The sequence below is a fragment of the Chanos chanos genome, chromosome 6 (genome assembly GCF_902362185.1).
Source record: "Chanos chanos chromosome 6, fChaCha1.1, whole genome shotgun sequence".
NCBI lineage: Eukaryota > Metazoa > Chordata > Actinopteri > Gonorynchiformes > Chanidae > Chanos > Chanos chanos.
Window position 1 is genome coordinate 44,510,440 of NC_044500.1, and position 14,102 is coordinate 44,524,541.

A 14,102-nucleotide genomic window follows, 5' to 3' on the forward strand; every position below is an offset into this window, starting at 1 on the left:
GTTTGTTTTTGTTTTGGTTTTTGATCATCGAATGTTACACATCATTGAAAGTACCTCACATCTTGTGCCTATTAAAGACCATGGTGTTTTGTTTTAATGGGGGAATTTTACACAATCATATGTCGCTATGTTTCCTGTCTGTTCATATGAAGAATGTTGTCTGATTTTTATTGGAGAAAAAAAAAAAAGAAAAGAAAAAGAAAAGGCATCATCATGTGATCATCTCTTAAATGTAATGAAACAGTGAACTTGTGACTTGCTGGGGAGAAGAGCTAACTGCGGTCAGAAGAGGCCAATATGATTTAAAATATGCATTTATTTAAGCTCCTTAAGAGGACCGTAAGAAATGGACTATTACTAACTTTGTAGCTTGTTCTGTTTTAATGAGAGGGACCGCTCTGAATAAGGAAACACAATTCTTGTCAGATAACATCATCTTTCAAGCACACTCCTTGAGTTTGTCTTTGAAGTCAGTTTTGTCGGGCACATCTCAAGTTCTGTCATAAACTCCTCAGATGGGAATACACATTACTTAATTTTTTTTTTCAGCTGGCTCTCCATTTACTTTTTTTTTTTTGCTGATGTAAGTCATTGTTAAAATAATGTATTTCTTTCAACAAAGAGTTCCACTCTCTCCTGCAACTCTTTCGTGTAGCTATGCACTTAACTTGCTCTAAGCGGTAGATCAAGACAAAGATTTGAAATGATAGATTTTGAATACATCATTTTATTTCTTTGAGCTTATAATTTAGCCATCAATCTTGTTTGTTTGATTTTTTTTTTTTTAAATCATAATTGTTTGTTTCCTGTTACAGTACCATAGTACAAGCATGCTGTCATCAATACCATCATTAATGCCATCGTCAATACAATCCCACTGGTCCTCTGGTGTGGAAATAATGTATTTTTCATTATCTGTCAACCCTTTCTCTTCCTGATTTATACAGTTGTACACTATTTATTTATTTATGTATTTATTTATTTATTTATTTCTGACAACAACTTTGTGCTTTATAATCTGATAATCTGTTTTAATCCCTGTACACAGTCCAGACACTGTCCATCTGAAACGGCTAGATACATCATCTCGCTTTCCTGTCCTCCAGTATAAGGTTTCCCTAAGTGATTTAATACTTTTGTATTGATATCAAGAACAATCTCTGTGAGATGCACAAATTTACCCAATAAAATTTCACATTGAAATTCAAATCTTGCCTCACCTTGAAGTTCTTCATGTTAAATTTTTCAACGTTCAAGGCAAACAAACAAACAAAGACAGAAACAACAAGCAAATAAATAAATATATGGAGGAAGAAACGATGTTTATAGTTGATGGAAAAGGACATCAAGAATCGAGTCACGTATATTATTCATGCTCATGGCTGCTTCAGGATGCACATTGATTAAAATAGTGTAAGAAGGAAGAATCATTTCACCTATTGACTCTATAAGAAAGGGCATCAAATACTGTCCAGAGCTGAGAAAAACCCAGTTTTTCAGTGCCAAAGACATCAAATAAAAGGAAAAACGTGATTCAGTGGAGCAGCAGGTGAAACCTAACATTGCTCCTTTTAAAAATCCAACACACAATTATGTGGCTATACCATGTGTCAAACTGAACACTTTGAGAACTGAAAAAAAAAAAAAAATCGTGCAAAACTGATAAATGTTTTCCAAAATGCAGCCTAGCTTCCAGTCACCTGTAGAGTTGATACCAAAAGCTACACACCCATTAACCTCCATATTACTGTTGTACTCTTATCTACAATGAATAGAACCAGAACGCGAGGAACCAGGAACCACATGTTGATCTATGTGGTTACTTAGCAACTGATCCTTCAAACGTGCATATACTGATTGGTAATTATTAGTCATCTAAGAATGGTCTCAGAGGAAAGCGCAGAATATAGATTCACTGTGTCTTTGGTATTGAGTCCTTCAGCAAAAGCAAGACTGATTAAAAATCAAACAGCAAAAGGCTCATTTTTTAACTGAAAGAAAACGTTGCTGTTCAATTTTTTTTTCTTTTGTTCTTTTTCTTTTTTTTTTAATCTGGGAAACTAATTAACAAGCAACCGCTACATAAAAATGAACAGAGTTTGATGGCAAATGTGATTGTCAATTATAACGGTGAAACAAACTTTAGAATAGTAGCTCAACCTATAAGTTAATGCTTTGTTCTCAAACCTTTTATTTACACGTATTAAGTGATTTATCTTTCAAACTTTCAGTCATTTCATTGTTATCTCAAACATAATCCAGGGCTAAAGTAGAAAACAGCACATTCTTTTACTAATCAGACAGTAATGAATATTCACTGACACAGAGCATTACAGTGATAAAACCAGGGCTGATCGAAAAACAATATCTCCAAATATATTCCAATCCATTTTTCTTTATTCCGTTTTTAACGACAACTTTAATGGTGAAATATGAAAGTAGGCCAGAATTGAGGCATGAAATGGAGTTTCAGACAAGACCTTTTGCCAAATGGGGGCTGGTGTGTTCCACACTCTCACAGGAATAATCTTGTCAGGCTGTTGACAGGTAAGTGTCTCAACATGACTTTAATCTCCTAGGGATTGCACTAACCTGCGGCTGCATCATGGGATTTCACCACAAATACTAGTTCATCAGAAATAGGAGCAGGTGTAGCCAGCAAAGACATCTTTTTTTTTTCATGTCCTCTAGCTATGTCATTTTGTGCTCTTCAAAAGTAACTGCTCTGTTACAAACACCATTTATGGATATGTAGGAGGAAAAAAATGACATTTTTTTAAACTTAACACCTGTCTTCACTTCCTCTTTTAAACATGGTCTGAAAGTAGAGTCTCATTATGTTTTTGTTGTTGTTGTTTTTGTTTTTTTGTTTTTTCTAATGAACACTTTAGACTTGAAGAAAACATGCAATGCCATATATTCATCAAATTCATTTTTCTAAATGGGGAAACCTGACTGAACACACACACACACACACACACACGTGCGTATATGCAAAACAAGGCTTCGAGTTTTCAAAGCTGCATTTCTATCACTAAGATTTCTTGGAGTTTTCTAAATCTGCAGGTACAGCGTGTCCTTGTCTCATCGAATTGAGTATTGATATAGAATAACTTGCTTCAGCTGAGACAATATTTTCATTGTAGATAGAGATCTGCTTATTGAAGTGGGGCAGATTAAAAATTCCGCCCTAAAGCAATGTAACCGATCTTATGCAAGAAAGAGAAAAAAAAAAAAGTAAAAAAAGGTGAAAAAAAAGGGAACCAGCAAGTGTGCCCCAGATTTATCACAGATAGCCAGAGTTGTAAAGAGTTGGTCCTGAAACATGTATATAGAAAAATCAGTGTGAAAGAACCTCTGGCTATTGAAATTAATCATCTCACTGATAGAATAGGGCTGTCATAGTTCATTTGTCGGTGGTAAAAAGGCACAGAGGGGAACTGGACAGATAATGAATGGTTTAGGCGTTCTGCATATCAAGAGAAATAGCTTAAAAAGCAATAGGCTCTTGTGTTCTAAGAATACAATGAACCTTGTAGCCCATTTAATAGGTTTGAAAGAAAGAAACACAGGTAGAGTTGGATTTAATAGACTCATCTCAAAAGAGCATGAGGAACCTGTCACAAACATCTGAGGCCTAAATTCAAGCAATCACATAAGAGCATCGTTTGTCAAAGGTGTGGAGAAGAATATGCAGGTGAAAGAGTACAACGGGGGAGGGGGTCGGGGGATGGAGGGGGGTGGGGGGTGGGGTGTCCAAAAACGTGGAAATCCAGGTTCAAGCGTTTATAATCTGCAAAGGAGCACCTTGAGTCACTCGGCCTGCAAATTGACATGAGCGCTGAAGGACCCTCTGTTGACAAAGCTGGTCTGAGGACTCCAAGCTGTGGCTGGAACCTAATCCTGAAAACAGAGTAAACATGATTATGACTCAGGGAGGAAAAGCATAGACTTCTTGACAGCTATATGAAGCCAAACAGCTCACAACAAGATTTTTTTCTTCTTTTCTTTTTTTTTTTTTGACATTAAGGGATTTATCTTAAGTATGCAAAAGACATGATCAATGCCAGAAAATGATTTGGGATTATCTGTGCTGCGTTGATTGAACTTGCATTACTGTCAACGGTTGGAATGTCTTAAATGAGGAAAAACAGACAGAACTGTTGCTTGTAATTTTGGCATGTCATCGTAGGAAACATTATGAAAAAACAGTTGAGTTTAAGACGTATATCATAGTTCTTCAAACAATAATTATGACTGTATTATGGCATTAGTTTCTTGGTTGTGTGCGTGTGTGCGTGCACGCGTGAGGGTGTATGCGTGCGTCTGTACATGCATGTGTGTGTGTGGGGGGGGGGGGGGGGGGGGGGTGCGCACGTGTGCACGTGTTTACGTGCTGTTGTGCACGTTCATATTCTAATTTATTAATTTATCCCTAAATTACTTTCCTGCTCTAAATTTGGCCTGTGTTGTTGTTGTTAAGTTACGATGTGAAGTCAAGATAATTGTTTATTTATAAGTGTTGCTGTCACTCCCTCACCCACCCCTCAACACCCATTCTCCATTTCCCACGTGATACAGGTGTCAGTGTGGAAGAAACAGGCTAATTGTGTTTGTGTTTGTTAGATGGATGAAAAAGACTTTAATAAAAGAACATCAGCACAGCGGCACAGAAACATTGCATTCTAATGTGTCTGTTCAGTAAGATATGCACAAAGTTGGCCTATATGAGGCCATTGCTCATAAATCAGGCACATTGCTGAGAGTGCTTTTGTGACTTGCATTTGGCCCTTCCGGGATGCTTTTAGCGACTCAGGACGGGACAGGTATCTCCTCCTTTTGTTATGGGTCAGTGTTTAAACATACTATATTGAGGGGGAAACGGGGTCATCCGTGGAGACTGGGAAGGGGCATTAGTGAGAGTTTAAGCCAAAGCACATTTCCATTCTCAATTTCTATTATTGATGCTGTGTTTTTGCATGATATGATGCACTGATGGCTTTAAAAAAAACCACACCCACACACACACACACACACACACACACTGTTCACCTCCATCTGTGTCCAGCAGCTCCCTGTACATACCTGTACATAATGCTTTATTACCTTTCATCTGTATATAGCAGCTCCCATACCTGTACATAATGCTTTATTACCTTTCATCTGTATATAGCAGCTCCCATACCTGTACATAATGCTTTATTACCTTTCATCTGTATATAGCAGCTCCCATACCTGTACATAATGCTTTATTACCTTTCATCTGTATATAGCAGCTCCCATACCTGTACATAATGCTTTATTACCTTTCATCTGTATATAGCAGCTCCCATACCTGTACATAATGCAAATTAAGATTAGCTTCAATGTAACGTTATGTCATTATAAATCTTATTCATGTTGCATAAAGTTCATGATTTAGACTACTGTGCTTCAGTAAATCTCAAATAATATAATCATTTTAAAGAACTTAGACAGCTTTGCTTGTAAGCAGGCTGTCAGCTCAATAACATGAACGAAAAAAGAGTGTTTTGTCGTGCCCCGTAGTTTGTGCTCACGGTTCCCTGCGAAACGCCCAAAACCTCATTATACCTAGCGTTGAGTCATTTTCATTAGAAAGAGGACAAGGGGAGCTAGATCGTTTAACATCGTTTTGGTTGGAGTCTTATTCCCCCGTCGAGAGCATATTCTCCACCCTGCTTGACATTTACAGTAATTAAAATAGCTAATCCAAATCAGGTGCCACCACGGAGTTAGAAAAAACAGTCATACGCCTAATTTCAGGTCAGTGAAAAGCCTTAGCGAAGATGCTTTACCTGTAATATTCTTATAATGTCCAAATACAATTTGAATTTTTGCAGGATATTCAGCAGAAGATCGTCAGTGGAGTTTGATCATTTCAGTCCTGTTCATTAACCTTACCAGTGTGATGCTTCCAACTGCTTTGAGACATGTCAGACTGAACATGAATTAAATCTGTTTTTTTTTTTCTGACCTTGCCAAACACAAAACCATTTTTATATGAAAACACCATGTTATTAATGTCAATTGGACCTATTTCCTTCACATCATATATAGCCTATTCCTTCGTAGACTTCAACTCATCATTCTGGGCTGATCCCAGTATGGTTATGACTCTGACTCAAAACAGAGTGTATATGATGTGTGTGTGTGTGTGTGTGTGTGTGTACATGGTATATACTTGCCCTTTATTAGCTTTAGAATCCCAGAATGTTCCGGAATCATCTCAAGAGTTCTTATTTTAAAATTATATGATCAATATTACTACTTATAACCATTCAATACTGAACCACATGAACAGAACACCACTTAAACCAGTGAGATGAATTGGTGCCATTGACCTGTAAATCCTGATATTATTTTGAGTATGTTGGACACTTTGATCTTGTGAATAGTAATGCAGACCATTGATATTTATGTCCCTTTCACAGCAAATTCAGTCAGCTCAGAAACAGAAATGGACTCACCACCATATTTGACTCATGCAACAGCTCCTAGAGGGTTAAGTAGTGACATCACCCTAAAATCTAGCCGTGATACGTCCCTCATTAAAAGTTTACATTTGTATTAATTTCCAGCTGACTTGGTTTTAAGACGCTTGTTCTCTACAGGCTCCCCAAGGGAACTGGAATTCCCTTTGGGGGAAATTTGATGAGAACTCACATGATTTGTACTGTGGGACAGAGAAGATGGTTCTAAGCTTATTCATAGCTCATAGTTCATGTTGCAACTATGGTGAACATATTTTAAATAAAAGAATTTACTAATGCTAACAAACATCTTCTGAAAAACAAAGACAAAAAAAGTTGTTAAAGGTAAAGGGGAAAACATGTCTTTATGTGTCAGTTTTAAAATGACTTTTTGAAATGCTGACTTATCTTCCACAAGTGAAATTCATTTAAATGGCCTTAGTTAAAAATATAAATTAAAACTTGTGTGCCTCAGAAGTTTTATTTTTCTCTTTACTTTTCTTCCCTTTCTTTTATTTATTTATTTGTTTGTTTGTTTGTTTGTTTGTTCATTTATTTATTTATTTATTGGTCAACTATGCAGGGCTCATCTTACAAGTGTCACAGAACCTCATGTTTTGTTCTTTTTTTTTTTTTTTTATCAAAAGTGGACTGGAACCACAGAGTTTCAAGATTGGTTTTGTTTTTTTAGGTGTCAATCTGGTGGCCAGTAAACCTGATCATGAATTTATAACAGCTGTAAGGATCATCCAGTCATCTGACTGGTTAACCTCTGATGCTCAGCTCACGCATCTCGAGATCTCAATGTGAAACAACATAAAACAAGACCGACCAATTAGAGAGAGAAACAGGCAAGTGGAGCTTCTCAGGTCCGGCCCAACTGATGGCGTGTGAGAGGTTTAGAACAAAAGAAACAATGAGATGTGTCATGGTGACTGGAGGCAGAGATGTTCACAAGAGATATTTTTTGCACATCCAAGTCAAGACTCAAGTCTTTGAGCTAGAGTCCAAGTCAAATCTGAAGTCTTTGATCACAAGTCCAAGTCTAAGTCTCAAGTCTTTGGTCACAAGTCCAAGTCTAAGTCTCAAGTCTCTTATGGTTGTAATGAGCATTCTATCATCTGCTGCATGCTATCCGGTCTGCTTAGAACACTGCGTTGCTATAGCCAAGGAATTCAAAGCATGTACTGCATTATCATCACTCCTTTGTCTACAAGCATATCAGCATTGATTAGCTGTTTGGCATATGATTGCATTAAACAGGGAATGCAATAGGAAAAAAAACACTCAATGGAAACTTTCCTTTAAAATGTTAATAACTGTATTTTGCATACATTCACTCTTCATTCAAAATATTCAGCGAACGCCAGTCTAATCAAGATAACGTCCCTTAGCTACAAAGTTAGTAACAAGTTAATATTAGATAGATGCTGAGCTAACATGTTTGCTAACCGTCCAGAGGCGCTAATGTTAACTTGTCTTTCACATGACCAAGCGACTGACTGCGTTTTGAGCTGCCTGATAAAAATTTGATGTGGTCGATCCAGCATCCTTTATTTTGATACCACACACCTTGCATTTAGCCGTTCTTTTGTTTGGACTTTGTGTGAGGGCATTATAGCCAAAGGTTATCACAAATGGCCCAGCAGCTGCAGGTGCGCTCGCCATGGTTACAGTGTCTTGCTACAGCTTGCAGTCAACTGTGGCCAAATGTGTAAAGTTACACATGATAATAAGTTAGGGAATGACATCCACCTCGCTAGACATTTCCTTAATAGTAATGTGCCAAAAAAATGTTAAAAATTAAATAAAGATTGTTCACGAGTCCCAAATCTCAAGGCTGAGTCAAGTTGCGAGTCACTGTGTGTACAGCTCAAGTGCAATTCCAAGTCAAAGATTCGAGTCCCCATCTCTGGCTGGAGGCCTCTTTTCCCCCTTACCTGTACACAGGCCCACCGAGATTTTCCAACTTCCCGCTGAGATTTCCCAAATTCCCACTGAGATTTCCCACCAGGATTCTCCCCATGGCCAGTCCTTCACTGAAAGTAACGAAAACCTGAAGGTTGGCCTGAGAATAGGCACAAACAGTCTTGATTTGAAGTGAGGAGCCACCTAACGGGGTTTTTTTCTTTGTCTGTTGGTTTGTTTCTTATCGGTTCATTTATTCACATGAAATTTTAATAGCGTGTAATAGCATGTCTTTCTCCAGTGCTGTGTGTGATGCTCCTTGCTAACTTGCTAACTTGTTATCTAACACACTGTCCACCTGCACTGTGGGAGACAAACATTTTTGAAGCAAACATTCATGAGTGCTACATAGAATGCTATTCACTGGGATAGTCTACTGATTTACTTTGATTTGTGTAATTATACTGTCCTGAGATTACTAATTTCATATATCAGATTCTATCTATCTATCTATCTATCTATCTGTCTATACATACATATATTAATATGTGTGCGTGCGTGCGTGCATGTGGAGAGGGGGGTGGATTTGGAGGTTTAAGCAATGTTTGGAGGCCAAATTTTAGAAGTGAATGTTAGCATGAGTACAATAAGCAGCAAACTATTGATACTGTAAGAAAAAAAAAAAACAAGGAAAAATGACATATCCTTTTGTTTGTCCTTCAAATCTGGTTGACAGTTGGCTGTATTGCTTTTTTTTATTATTATTATTATTATTTTTACTGCCGAGTCTACAGGTTTTCCCTTGCACATTCCATTTTCTGCTGCTGTAGAAGTGTAGTTTGTGAAAGATGTCAAAAAGTGACAGAGAGCAGACCTGAGCTGGGCCCTAAAGCAGGGATAAAATGGTGTGATGGACAGAAGATTGGCTGAGAATTAAAACTACTATGAGTCTTTCCCATCCTGCTGTACCACCACTGACAGACAGACAGTCCATCTGCTGCTCCCCTCAAGATCCCCTCATAATGTCTCAGACGAGATACCCCTGAGAGAGAGAGAGAAAGAGAGACCGAGAGAGAGAGAGAGAGAGAGAGAGAGAGAGAACACAGAGATGAATTTTGAAGCCATCTCTATAGAGTCACCTGGGAGTGGTCTGAAGTAGTTCTGCTTTATCAGATAGGGAGAACTCCTTGTTTTCTTTCTTTGTCTGAGTTTCTGCTGTTTTTCTTTTTTCCTTTAAGCATGCAGTGTCTTGACTTTACAGCCCAATTTTTTCAGCTTGTGGACAGAAAGTCCTCTGAAAGAGAAATCTTGGCCACAGGTTGAGTAAAACGCAAAAAGGCCATGCGCCAGGTGCCCTCAAAATCTTTATTTAGCCTTGCCATATCTTTTTTGTTTACAGGGCATAAGCAAAGCTAGTTCAGCATTCAGACAGGGGATGACGATGCAAATGTATTTCTCTTCAATTCTTCCACCCGACAGACAGTCCCATGTGGTTTTGGAACAATGGAAAAACACCCTAAAGTGCCTCTTTTAATAAACGTGTCCATTTTTGAGGCCTTCAAATAATAAACTATTGATACTAGCATGACATTTTGTGCCAAAAAAAGAGACATTTTCAGTTGTGTGAAACAGAAAGAAGGCAGTTCCCTGAATTTTAACACTGGTTACGTGGACGGGTCTATTTGAAATGAGTGCAAACTGGGAGAAATGTGCAATTAGACATGACGATGAATCACGGTGTCGATAAAGACAAGACAGGAACATAATCGAAACCTGGTATCATTACCTGCTACACTACACACAACACACACCCGCCACAGTAAACACCATGTATCAGTGAGCAGCGGAACTGGTAAACAAATCAAATGCAAGCAAATTAACTGCTGTCACTCTCATTCCAAGCAGAAATGAACGAGCATGACACAGACATGATCAGCCGATGGACGACTGATAGAAATGAATGAATTAAAATACATTTTTTTGGGGGGGGGGGTCGGTGAATGTACAGCTTTAGATGTTTAGTCTTTCAGATGCGTGGGTCAGCTCCAGATGGGTTTTTTTTTTTTCGTTCTGTTTTCCAACACATGTACCCTTAGTGTCACTGAGATTGAACTCACCTGCTGAACCTGAAACCATGAACTGCGTTTGAACCAGAATAGATTGATTCTGCTTTCAGAGACATGGGGATATCGGGATATGTTTGATACAGCATGTTTTTTTTTTACACTACTGTTTTTCTTCTTTTATGCACTAAGCCCCCCCCCCCCCCCATGCATTCTTAAGTGTATAATATATAATATACTACTTTTTTTTTTTTTAAAACATTGTCCATAGTTTTTTGCTAATTATTTTGCTAACATAAGAACATGTGATGATACCTCTAAGTCCTTATTGTACCACATCACGTTTCTCAAATATCTCTTTTTCTTTTCTTTTTCTTCTCTTTTTTTTCTTTTCTTTTTTCAAAAATAGCGCTTTGTTTACCAGAGTATGCCAAATTTGTAAGTAGCATCAGACGTAGCTTGGATGTGTCTGCGCAAGAACTTCTTTAATTATAAGTTGACATTGTTTACTGCTTTCCAGCTCTGTCTAAGTTTCACTGGATTGCCCCTGTCACGGCACAGAGGAGAAGAACACGCTTTAGATTACCCGTGTGACTTTACTTTGTCATAATGTTCTATTGACTTTTGTCATATTCGTCTTTTAAAAAAAAAGAAAATAATAATAATAAAATAAAATCAGTCGCCTTGGTATCCTCTTGACATTTGAAGTCTTCACATAGGATTTTGAAAGGCTGCAGGAACAAACATTCAGGTGTTAGAAGTCAGAATATCACAGTGTGCTTTTCTTATTCATTAACTATTTACACTTTCTTTCACAGGATTCACAGACGTATTACTAGTTATCATTTGTACCCAGACTACATAATACCTATAAGTGCTTTGTTCTCTCTCTCTCTCTCTCTCTCTCTCTCTCTTTCTCTGTCACTCTCTCTGTGTCTCATCTTCTTGGGGAAACATACACTGGAGTTTATGCTCATGGAAAATACCTCTGTTTATTTGCATTTCCGTCAATACAGTCTGTTATGATAATCCCAGTGGGAATCTACTTTGTAAGAAACTAGTCTTATGTAGTGTCACAGCCAATCACGGCTGTCTGCGCCTTTTTGCCCCAGGTATTACTGTCATCGTTATGAACATCGATTCTATGAAAATAACTGCTCAGCTACTCTTGTTTCCAGAGCAACTTAGCAGCTTCGCGCTTCACTATGACTTATTTCAAATCTGGAGTGTCGTGCGGAATCAATATCTAATTTTCATGAAACTGGGATTTTCCAGATTTACGTTGCATGGTTAATATGGTTCCATAAATCCTGATGAGGACTGCCAGAGACACAGCATTACAAGCGTGTAAAGCTACTTACGGATGAGTAGATTAGCATTCTGCCAGGCATAGAAATTATCCCTGCACACATCTGTATGTGTGTGTGAGTGTGTGTGTGTGTGTGCATACTGGTGCTCTTATGAACATGTGGTGAACTGTAGTGGATGCATCTATTGAATTAATTCGAGACTGCAATACAAAACAATAACGGTAAAGTCTTCTAACATATGTTTGCCTTCACAGCGAGATAAGAAACTGTGAATGTCCATGGGTGTCCCTATTATATCACTTTAACGTTAATCAGCAAACAGTTGTATAAGATAATCCCCAGTGTAACTGAACACAAACCTCAAAGGTAGCATCAAATACTACACAATTTTGTTCTTCATTGACGGACTTAAAATTTGTTTTTAATCATCCAATATATGAATTTGTTGAAACTTCAAAGAGCTTTTTAAGCAGTCCTGTAATAGTTAGAGAAGAGCTTTGTTTACTTTAGCAAAAATAAATATGCTCTCTCTCTCTCTCTCTCTCTCTGCGCTGTAATTATCTGTCTGAGGGGAGCATGATAAAACACTCTGACATTACAGTCACTGATGTTCCACCATCCAGTATAATGCTTTGTGTCTGTATTTCTGAGTGTGCTCTGGATGAGTCTGAATATTACAATACTTATGAAAGTGACTGATGTATTTGAGGAGGAGGGGCTGGGAATATCCTTCCATCTGCAATTCCTGAGACTTGAGCAAAACGAAAATGCAGCTTCAAATGACAAACCCAAAAAGAACGTTAAAATATTCAGAGACTGTTGCTAAACCATGCAACGTTGATTAAAGTAATCACGTTAATACAACAATGGCAAAAAAGAGGTCTGGAGGGGGGGAAAAAAAGTCTCTCGTAATTCCAAACACTATCTCTTGTAAACACCTGGCAACACTTCAACCCAATCTTTTCCTCTTGTACTGGTTTTTTCCAAATCAGAAGCCATAGAAATGTTGATTGTGTTGAGGATCCAAAAATGCTTCATGTGAAAATTTATCTTGGAGTCAAGAGTGTTTATTTCAGTCTGTCATCAACGTGTCTCACTTTGTCACCTCAAGCGCTCTTCAAACCAGGCTCAATATACATAATTTGGTAAGTTGTTTGTGTATAAAGTTTAGCATATGAGTGTGAGGTGTTTTGGAGGGTTTTTTTGTTTGTTTGTTTGTTTGTTTGTTTTATCCAGAAAAGAGGAGCCAAAGTTATAGCTGCCAGTTTGTAACATCTGGCTTTGGTTTGAACGGTCATAATGTTCATCTGTTTTGATGACGTTGCTTTATATTGCTAGGCGGTGGTCAGGACAACATGACAGTCCAGAGCACACAGCTGTTTTGGCAATGTAGTGCAGTTTCTACAAAACCATCCAAAGAATAAAATGAGTCTTTGCCATGGTCCTGTTTCCTATTTTAATGCTCTTTTCTTTTTTTTTCTTTCCCGGATTCATGAATAAACATTCTTGTTATTAGTTGTTTTGGGGTTTTTTTTCCCTCAGTGAAATCTTGCTAGGAAATAAGTAATATTTATTTAATTTAATCTTTAATTTAACAGATAGATAGATAGATAGATAGATAGATAGATAGATAAATAGATAGATCTCTTCCATTTCTTCGACTTTAAGTGGTTACGAAACTGCCAATAATGAATACATAAATACATCAAGCAGTCTATGTGCTCTGCAGCTTTCAGACAGCTTGTTGTTCTGTTTTACTCACTCAGAAATCTCACAGCAATCAACTGTTTCTGTGCAGTGAGACATGACTAGACAGTGAAGCTGATTAGCATATGATGATGTATGAATCCTTAAAGCTAGCGTGCTTTGTGAATTAGAGACCCTTAATTGCTGCTTTATTGGTTTGTGAAGATGAAGAATAGACTGGAGCCTTATCATTGGCACCAGAGCATGGAGAGCTTGTGTACAGCCAAAATCATACGTCTGCAAACGCTCTTTAATACAAACCACGCTACAGCTAGGCCACTTGCACAGAGGAGATAATGACTTGTAAAGGAATGTTGTAAAATGCCTCTGTGAATTTGTTGTGAAATGTTTTTTTTTTATGTGTTTATTATGAAACTCAGTTCATTGGTGGTGAAAGTTCTCTGTTAAATTTGTCTGCTACAAGGTTCTTACATGCACAACTTATTACTCTGGGTCACCATTCTGTCAATCAATCAATCAATCAATCACTCAATCAGTCAATCAATCAATCGGTCAATCAGTAAGTCAGTCAGTTAATCGATCAAACAATCTATCCACGTCGTGTAATGACAGACAGATTAGAT